Here is a 10,562-nt window from a genome sequence, read left to right as displayed (position 1 = left end):
GTGTAAGGAGGTTAACATCAGATCTGACCACAAAGTGGAGCCTACTACTTGGCAGACTGGTTAGATGTGAAATTTGGGTCCAGCAACTCCTCACCTGAAGCTCTGAAGTTGTACGCCAAGTTCTGCAAGTCAAAAGGACCTAACTCTGACAGAAGTGTGGTGTCTTATTCTTACTGACATGATTTCAAACAGTCAAGTTTCTGATAGCTTCTGCTTTTAGAGAATGGTTTCTTAGTAGGAGAGCAGTAGTCACCATGAGGAGTAAGTCTTTACAGCTGCAGTTAATCTGTGGCAGCCAGCCAGCCATGTTTGTTTCCCAGCCCAATGAATAGCAGAGTGGATTTTTTACTTCTAAATGGAGCTAACATTTAGTTCAAGTAGTTCATCTTCGGGATCAGGTTAGCTTGATATATGAAATCTTGAAGGTCACCTTGGTTCGCAGGAACTGGAAAGGTGCACAATTCAAAAAATAGATGTGCACGAAGCAGCAACTAAAAATATGCAATACCCAGTAGATACGGTCTTTGGCAACCTGTGGTCTCTGTCTGAAGTATTTCAAAGACCTATAATTATGGCTACTTAGACAGTAGTTATTTAAAAATATGGCAATGTAATTCTCTAACTATCAGTTGTACTTCCTAGAATCTAAATAGGTTTTTCAAAACAAAGGGATGCCCTGGTTTGACCAAAGTGGTCCTGTGCTAAATCAAAGGTTTTCTACTGTGCACAACATGGTGGTCTGTAAACTGCTATCTCTAGTCTCAACAATCCAAAAAGCTACTTCATCACAATCTGGAGTAATGAGGTCATATTTATTTCTATCTTTGCAGCTGAGAATTTTAAAATGCAAACAGAAGTAACACTCCACAGCATATTCAATAGCTTCATTATTAAGTTCAAGTAACCAAAGTTTACAAAGCAATCCATCTGGCTGTGCAGGCTCTAATTCTTACTATTCCAGAAGAGTGCCACTCACAGGACCAGGGTATGGTGTTCTGGGATTATATAGTATGGTGACCTTGTTTTAGTTTTCTGGGAAAAACAGACCATATAAGTAAGTAAACAAAACCAACTGCCCTTTCTTAAGTAAAAATTACTTTCTCCATATTATTTCTAGAGTTGGAAGAAACCTATGAAAACTGTAAAATGCTTTGTGGGCAAGCCACAATTATTCTAATGGAGTGCAACATCTCCATTACATAAACCTAAGCAGAGACTGGAGCTCAAGTCTCCTGATCCCCAGGGTTTCACTTGCTTACCATGTTACCTCTCCACGTTTTACTTAAAGCACTAAAAATTCAACCACTTACCTTAGCTTGTAACTTTTTGTCAAGTTAAATCAATTCCAATTTTTAATTAACCTTAATTTTCCTTCTCATTTATAACATGCTGAATTTTATGAGTGTTGAATCTTTCCAAATACCAAGGTTTTTCTTTTTTTAAACTTTTTTTTTAAGTAGGCTCAATGCCCAATGTGGGTCATGAACTCAGGACCCCAAGATCAAGAGTCACATGCTCTACTGACTGAGCCAACCAGATGCCTACTCTGGCATCTTTTAATGATGGATCAATAACAGATTTTAAGTTTTGTTCCTGGAACAAATCCTACTTGATCATATATATTTTTAATACACAAGGGATTCAGTTAGCTAATACTCTGGTGTTTCTGCATCTATAATTGTATGTAAAATGAGTCCATTAATTTTCTTGTAGTGTCCTGTAGGTGGCTTTGAAAACTATTCACCTGATTTAGTTAGAGGGTACACACCCTTGCATTACAAAACATATACACCTGAAGCAATGCCACTTATCTAATGCTCACATTTCTTTCCACAAGTGCCCCACTATTTCACCGCTTTTCCCTCCATTCAGGTTATCTTCCTTTAACCTCTTCACATATTCTCCTATTCCTTCCCCAAAATGGTCATTTCACCCCCTCCCCCATTTTAAGGTTGGTCCTCTCCAACTCTGTGCAACTTTCTCCAAGATGGCAAGATGCACTACTACCATGAAGGTGTTCCCTGTGGCAGTATGTCTCACAGGGAAGATCACACTGGCTGGGGACCGGCCACACTTGGATTTGAAGTCCTGCTTCACCTCTTAACAGGTAAACTGGCCAGTTAATTTAGCCAAGCCTCAGCTACTTCATATGAAATGGGAATAACATATACCTTGCTTGAAGAGTTCTTTCAAGATTGTGGGATATGTGTGAAGCATCAGCCAGAATACTTGGCACAAAAAAAAAAGTTGCTCAGGGATAGCTCTTTTGAGTTTCAACGCAATTTTATTTTTTCTAAAATTGAAGGTTGAGAAAGGTACTTCTGTGGTTAAAGGCCCACAGTCTCTATTCCACAATTTAGAAATTCAAAAAAAGTTCTGAAGACCAAATGTTTCAGTTTACATTTGTGTGTGAAAATTGTTTTATTACAGAGTCACTATAGTGTTTGATTACAGGAGCACTACTGTAGAACTCACTGGTGACAGCACATGAATAGGCACCATTACTTTTAACATTTTTTTAAAAAAAAAACCTGAACTTCCAAACACACATGGCCTTCATGGTTTCAAACTATACAGGGAATGTGGACCTGTACAACATTCTACGTGGAATGAAATATAAATGCAAATCTAGTAGAAAGGAAAATACCTAAGACTCAGAGTTTAAACACAGTTTTGCTATTTCTACACTTTAATTTTTTGGCTTATAAATCATCACTGGTAAGCTAAAGGAACTGGACTTAATCTCTGAAGTTCTTTCTAATTAAAAAAATAAAATTACAAAGTATCTCAGAAAATTATTTTAAATTGAGTTAAACAAAATTGTTTATTTAAAAACATTTATTTAAAATAATTTTATACCAACCAGTATGAACCTATGCTTTTACATCTAAACTTTCAAGATTAAGGGTTCCTAGCAATCTCAAGCACTAAACAAAAGACAACCAGATATCAAGTACACTTATGTTACAGAAAGGAACAAACACTGATCTGAATGACTTGGATGATTTTCAAAAAAGGAGGAGGCTCTCTGGAGAATATACTAAGCTGAATTTCAAGAAATCTGGTTTCTAGTCTGGGCAAGTCAGTAAATCTGAGCTTTCTTTCTCATCTTTTATAAGTAATAGCATTTTCCTTCCTCACAAGATTCATGAAAACACTTTGTAGGGTTAAAAGTGCCGTACACTACAATACCACCAATACATATCAGGTAGAAGGTAACGTGATTATTATTCAGAAGGGGTGAGGATGAGCAGGCCTGGTATTTAAGAAATCTAGATTCTAATCCCAACCTTTACATTCATGAAGTGTGTGATGCAAGGCACTTCACTTGTCCGGGTCCCCATTGAGTCACTTGTAAAATGAATTTGCCTACATTTCTGTCTAGCTCCAAGACTGTAATTTTATGCTATAAAATTGAACCCAAGGCCTAAAATATTTGAGCTCTCATTCATAAACAATGAGTCAGATGCTGTAAAAGGTAAAGACAGCAATACTGTGTGAACAAAACTACTTGGTTAAGTGTTGCACACCGGTCTACAAAAAAACCTGCTGTAGCCTATCAGTTCATCATTCCCTTCACATGGAAACTGGTGTCAAGCAGCTATTAGTACATTTCTAATACTTCTTTAAATGCTCAGGTTAGTATTAAAATGAAAATGAATATTTATAGTTAAGTATGAAAAGCAGAAAAATCTCAAAATTATATACAGGCCTAAAGGGCAGAAACAAACCCCAAAAGAAGATGTGCTGACACTCATTTTCCAACTTGTGCTTTTTTTTTACCCCCGGGTTTGTTTTTAAACAGGTTGATCATTCTGGTACCTGGTCAATGTCTACCATTAACTTTTCTGTTAAATACTCTCAGGTATATAGATTCTTCATTTACACCTTGGAACAAAAGCACTTCCCTAAGATTAAGACAATTTTGTTGCAAAATTTAACAAACCACCAAACTCAAGTTTTAATTATTTCTGCTTTATTATTGGTCATGAGTATATTAGAAACTTTTTAAAAAAAAAGTTACAGAGATTTTAATCACTAAAATATATCATTAGAAACCAAGCTGCTTTAAAATTAGTACTATGAAGGTGACCCCGGAAGCCAGTATATTAATTTCGTTCATTTAGGGGAAAATAGACAGTTAAATTTATTTTTAACAGCACAATGAACAAGAAAAAATTTGTGAAGACGTCCCAATGCCTCCAAAAACTGGACAGATCCGTGCTTAATATATCCCCAACTGGTGATATTTAAAAAAAAAACACACACACACACAAAAAACACAAAGTTTCCAAATTAAAAAAAAAAAAGTTCTGTTCGTGTTCCAGTGTCTAGATCTGGGAACACAAATTGAGGCAGAGGAGTATAATAAAGTCACACCATAATATAAAGTCATCAAAACCTAGTGAACCGAAGTTAAAAGGTAGAGAAAAACAGTCCAATTTCACCACACAGTAATTTACTTCCAGAAACAGGAGATCCAATCCAGAGGAGTCAAATCTTTATTACGATATTGTCTATTTAACCTGATCCTAAAGAAAATATTCTACATAAATTGATGAGATACATTGATCAATTTTCATGCCAAAAGAAAAAATTTGCACACTATAATCTGAAATATCTATTCAGACTCCTTGCCAGAAAGCGGGCAAAACTCTTCCCGGTGGCGATGGTGAGATATCAGAGATGAGGGTAGAAATTAGAAGGCAGAAAAGCAATCAGGTAGTTAGTTTGCACTCTCCTCATGCGTCCCCCCAGCCCCGTCCCCAACGGAAAAGTATGCCGTCCCATACCACCACCAGTCGGAGACGGATGATCTAGTGAGGAGATAGATCGGTGTGGGACAAAACCCCTTCCAGGGTTCCAAACCTCTCTTTAGAGCTCTAGGTCAAAATACTTCCGTTCCTCCCAAAACTTGGAATGAAGAAGGAGAAGCAACAACTGTTAACATTTTAAGTCTACACCTTCACCTATTTATCTAGAAAACACTATGCGAAGCCGCCGATTCCTTCACATCGAAAGCGTCACGGACATTACATTAGAATTAACAGTAATTTGCAACAGCCCTCCTTTTAAAGGCCTCAGCACATTGGGTTAAGCCACACCCCTCCATAAATGGCACATTCCATACAATAGCCAGGAGGACGGCACAGGGCGAGTCCACCGTCCGCTGGGGAACTGCAAACTTGTTGAAATGCTCAGAATCAAGTCTACGGGTTACCGGAACCTAGACCCCTTATTATTTAGGGTACTTGGGGAGGGAAGGAGAGGGTTACAAAAACATCCGAGACACGTACGCCCGGTGAGCGTAGAGAGGCAGCGGGAACGAGAACCACACGGGATTTGGGTCGTGCTGTTAACCCGCACCTTCCTGAGTATGGACATTTCCCCGAGGAAGGACATTTCTAGTCGGAGGGAAAACAGCGAACTCAGGGGGTGGGGGATGGGGGGAGGTTAACCCGCTCAGAACTCGGGAGTTTGAGGAGACGACAGTCATTATTTTCCAGGGCCCAGTCCCGAGCTCTCACTTTTGCCTGAAGGGAGAACGGGTCCCGCCCACGCCCGGCCCAATCCGGGAGGCGGGGCCCCGCAGCGACCCTGGAGGACAGAGGCGGGGCCCGATGGCGGCGGCGCCCCTCCCCCTTTGCATGGAACACCCCCGTCCGCTAAAGAAAGAGGGCTGAGTTCCCCCACCCCCACGCAAGCAGAGGGGGCAAGGGGCCACCGGGTGTCTCCGCCCCTCCTCCCTGAAGGTGGGGAGCCGAGCCTGAGTCCGACTCATAGGGTCTCCCCGCAGGCTCCAAGGGGCTGGCCCCGAGGAGGTGGGGCCTGGGTGGGGGCGCTGACTTCACACCCCTCCCCCTCCGGCCGCNGCTCCGGGGCGCGCGCGGGCCCCGAAAGGGAGGAGGCCGCGCGTGGCACTGGGGAGGGCCGACTGCAGGCTTCTGTACCCCAGTCCTTCACCACTCACCCCCAACCCCTTCCATCCCGCTCCAGGCCTCGGNCGATGGGGCCGCTGCCGCCGAACCCCGGGCTGCTGGCTTCTCAAACTCCGCTGCTTCTTGGTTCAGGGCCCCTTAATCAGACGAGCCCCCCGCTCCCCCGTCTCTTCAAAATGGATGAATCAAACCAGCCGAAAATGCGCCAAAGCCGCGCTGCAACCAAACCCAGTAGGGTCGGTGGGCTCCGCCCCATCACGCCCGGTCATTGGCGGCTTCTGCCAGATGCGCGGAGCTCATTAGTCCGTTTGAATCATCACGTCTCCCAGACCCCGCCCCGCGCACTGATAGGCCCCGCCTCCTCCGTGGGGTCCTGTTAGTCAAGATGCTCTGAGAGTGCACGGCCGCAAAACAAAAATGGTCGCTGCTTGGCCCGCCCCCTGGTTTCCACTCAAGGGTTGCAGATTCGTTTTAGGTCGCATCTTGGAACGACTAGAAAAAAAGATCTACATGGGGTTCAGTGTCATTTAGTGGTAGTTTAATGCTGTTTCATTTCGCCTGCTTTGATCATTTAGAAACTGCACTAATAGCAAAACCCGTGGGCTAGGTAGCTGATTCGTCACTAAGGGGCTGCTTCAGAATTGGAGGGAAATTCCGTAGGTTCAAAAGTTTTGACCTTAGACGCGCAAACCCCTTCCCCTGGCTTCAGCATTAGCCCTCAGGGGTCCAACCCCTGTTGGAGCAGAAAGGCAGGTTCATAACCTTGGTTATTGAAGGCATAACTTCACTCCCAATTTCTATTCTCTATTCTGGACCTTGAGATCCGTTTCAGGGTCATTAGAGTCCTGGTCTCCGACATTACCTCAGGGTCTTAAAGATTAGAAGCATGAGCCTGGGGCCACAACGTGTTTCGGTTTGAACATCAGATCCACAACTTAGTAGTTGTATAACTTTACCTCACCGTGCCTCAATTTTCTCGTATGTAAAATGGGGAACAAAGATATTTAACATCATAGGGTTATTAGGATTAAATGAGTTAATATATGAAAAGCCCTGGGACAGTCACCCACGCATAGTAAGCAGTATCTAAGTATTTGTTAAAATTCAGGTTTTGAAACTCCTGGGTCGGACTGGATAAGGTTGGCTGAAAACTCCAGACAAGCAACTGAAGGTAATCATTCCTTTCCGGTGGAATGGATCATTCCGTTTAAATTAGTGAACATTTGTTGAATGCCTAAAATTCTGAAGTAGAGCTCAGTATCCCTATGGGAATGACTAGGGTTTACTTCACCGTTGTAAAAAAGATTTCAGCGCCTGCCACAGGCAACCTGTTAATAACCAACTGAAAATACACTTTATAAACCAACCAACCAACTTACCACCGTCTCCCTCCTGAAAGTCTTCCCTTATATAAAATCTGGGTTCTCTAAGGGAGGAGAATAGCACAGTTCACCAGTGAAGCATTAAACAAGTTATCTTCTTCCTTTAGCATGTCACTCCACCCTTCCCTGAATGTGTGTGTGTGTGTGTGTGTGTGTGTGAGAGAGAGAGAGAGAGAGGTGTAGTAAAAAAGTACAAAAATAAAATTCACCATTGTAACCATTTTTAAACATATAGTTCAATGACATTAAGTACATTTACAAGGTTGTACAATCATCACCACCATCCATCTCCAGAACTTTTTCATCTTCCTCTACTGAAACTCTGTACCATTAAACACTAATTCTCCATTCCCTCTCTCCCCAGACTTTGGCACCCATCATTTTCTTTCTGTTTTTATGAATCTGACTACTAAGTAGAATCATATTGTATTTGTTCTTTCGTGGACTGATTTCACTTAGCATGTCTTCCAGGTTCATTGATGTTTTAGTGTGTATCAAAATGTTCTACTTTTGGGGGGGGGTTATTTGAGAGAGAGAGAGCATGCGTTGGAGTGGAGGAGACGTGGAGGGGTGGTGGTGGAAAGAATCCCAATCCACACTGTCAGCGCAGAGCCTGATTTGGGACTCCAACCCATGAACTGTGCCATTATGACTTGAGCCGAAACCAAGAGTTGGACGCTTAACCTACTGAGCCACCCAGGTGCCCCCAAAATGTTCTACTTTTTAAGACAGTTTTTAAAATGTTTATTTCTTTATTTTGAGAGAGAAAGGGGGGAGAGGCAGAGAGAGAGAGAGAGAATGGGAGAGAGAGAATCCCAAGCAGGCTCCCAGCTCAGTTGGGAGCCCAAGGAGGGCTCAATTCCAACACCATGAGATCCTGATCTGAAACCAAAATCAAGAGTCTGACGCTTAACCAACTGAGCCACCCAGGAGCTCCCCAAATGTTCTGCTTTTTGAACACTGAGTAATATTTCACTGGATGCACGTACCGCATTTTGTTTACCCATTCCACTGTCAGTTGACACTTGAGTTGCTTCCAGTTTTTTGGGTTGCTTTCCAGAATAATGCTGCTATGAACATGGGTGTTTAAGCATCTCTTTGAGCCCCTGCTCTCAATTCTTTGGGATACATCAGAAGTGGAATTGCTGGGGTGCCTGCATGGCTGTTGGTTAAGCATCTGACTTCGGCTCAGGTCATGATCTCCTGGTTTGTGGGTTCGAGCCCTGCATCGGGCTCTGTGCTGACAGCTAGCTGAGAGCCTGGAGACTGCTTCAGATTCTGTGTGTCCCTCTGTCTCTGACCCTCCTCTGCTCACACGGTCTCTCTCTTTCTCAGAAATAAATAAAACATTAAAAAAAAAAACACAAAAAAAGAAGTGGAATTGCTAACCGTATGGTCATATTTTCATTTTTTGAGGAATCTCCATACTATTTTCCATAGCAACTGCATCATTTTGCGCCCCCATCAACAGTGCACAAGGGGTCCAATTTCTCCACATCCTTGCCAACATTTGGGGGGGGGGCATTGAGTATCCTAATCAGTGTCTGAATATGTTTTGACTAAGTTTATTGTCAAACATACAATTGGCAAAATGCCAATGCAAGGCTAGGGTGTTGCAGTAATCATGAGTGACTTTGTTGGGGGTTGTTTTATCAGGGCAGACTGCTATTATCTTAGATAATACCTTTATTTAGTATTATAAAATGAGGCAGAGGATTCTTGTTACTCATTTATTAGGTAATGAAAGGAACTGGCCATAGTCAACATGTCCAGGCAGGTGGAAATTTCAGGACAGGTCTTCCAGGCATTGCCCTTGTAGTTTAGTTCAAGACCAACTGACAGATGGTCTCACTGAAGGGTCTTCTTCTTCCAAAGTGAGGGTCATACCCTACTCTCTCCTCACCTCAGCTTCAGCGAACATCTTCTGTCCATCTGCTTGTTCATTCACTAAGTATTTCAACAAACACTGTCTCTTAAGAAGAAAGTAACTGAATATTTGAATGACTAGTTTACTTTTTAGTGGGCAAGTTCTGAATTATGCCTTCAAGAGCCCCAACACTGTCTCCCTGGCTGCCAGGCGAGCCTGGAATGAAGTCTCCAAGGTGAGTTCTCTCTTGTCCATCCCCAAATGCTCTGCCCTGGGCACATGTCACAACCACAATCAGTTTGTTGGAAACTGAAGAAAGATATCATATCTAGACTTTAGAAGCACCGTCAGATAACACTGAAGGGACAATATACATAATAAAACTATGAAGGGGCGCCTGGGTAGCTCAGTTGGTTAAGCATTCGACTTTGGCTCAGGTCATGATCTCACAATTTCTGGGTGCCAGCCCCACGTCGGGCTCTGTGCTGACAGCTTGGAGCCTGGAGCCTGCTTCGGATTCTGTGTCTCATTCTCTCTCTGCCCCTCCCCAACTTGTGCTCTGTCTCTGTCTCTCAAAAATAAAGAAATGTAAAAAAAATTTTTTTAAATAAAATAAAACTAGGAAAACAAAAAGGCTAAGGAGACAGTAAAGATAATCATTCCTTTCCCCTGGAAATGAGATTTAATGGCCTTTTAAACTCAATGCTTAATTTCCCTATTATTTTAGTTATGTTTGGGGAAGCAGCCTTTTCTCCTCCGCTTAGTGTTTAAGACACTAAGAAGTGGCAGTGCCGGGGTGGCAAACGAATGACCCTTCCCTGTCCCTAACAAAGACCCATTTCCTTCAAGGCTAAGCTATAGTAGCTGGGAGATTTCAAACAAATTTTGGGCACTTGCTCTGTGCTGGGCACTTTTAGTTCTGTGACCTCATGAAAGTCATTCAGATCTAAAGATAGACATTATTTCTACCGACCACAGGAGCACAGAAAGCTACCTGTCTTTGAAGACCCTGCCAGGAAGTTAAAGGAAACTTCTTTCAAGCTTTTTTTTTTTTTTTTAAACTTCTATCTCCAATCTGCTGTGTCTCTGCTCCATCATACTCATAAGAAAGTATGGGACAGAAAAGCTGTGTGTCTGCTGAGTCTTTCTACAACCCCAGAGGCTGAGTAACCTTGGAGGTAGGTTCATGGTTAAGGAGGATGCTCCTTTGCCCTCAGACTGCAGCCAGAAAAAGATTGGGCTGAAGTCAATTTAAATATTTAAATTCATTTTCTTCTGTAGATTTCTGCTCCAGACTTCTAACTTCCTCGCTACTTTAAAGAGTGTTAAGAGATAAGGTTGGGTGGATTTATGTAAATAAAGGTTTTTTTTTAA

This window comes from Crocuta crocuta, unplaced genomic scaffold, assembly GCF_008692635.1.
Source record: "Crocuta crocuta isolate KB4526 unplaced genomic scaffold, BGI_CrCroc_1.0 scaffold318, whole genome shotgun sequence".
Classification (NCBI taxonomy): domain Eukaryota; kingdom Metazoa; phylum Chordata; class Mammalia; order Carnivora; family Hyaenidae; genus Crocuta; species Crocuta crocuta.
The sequence above is the reverse complement of the archived record's forward strand: the minus strand, read 5'-3'. Positions refer to the sequence as shown.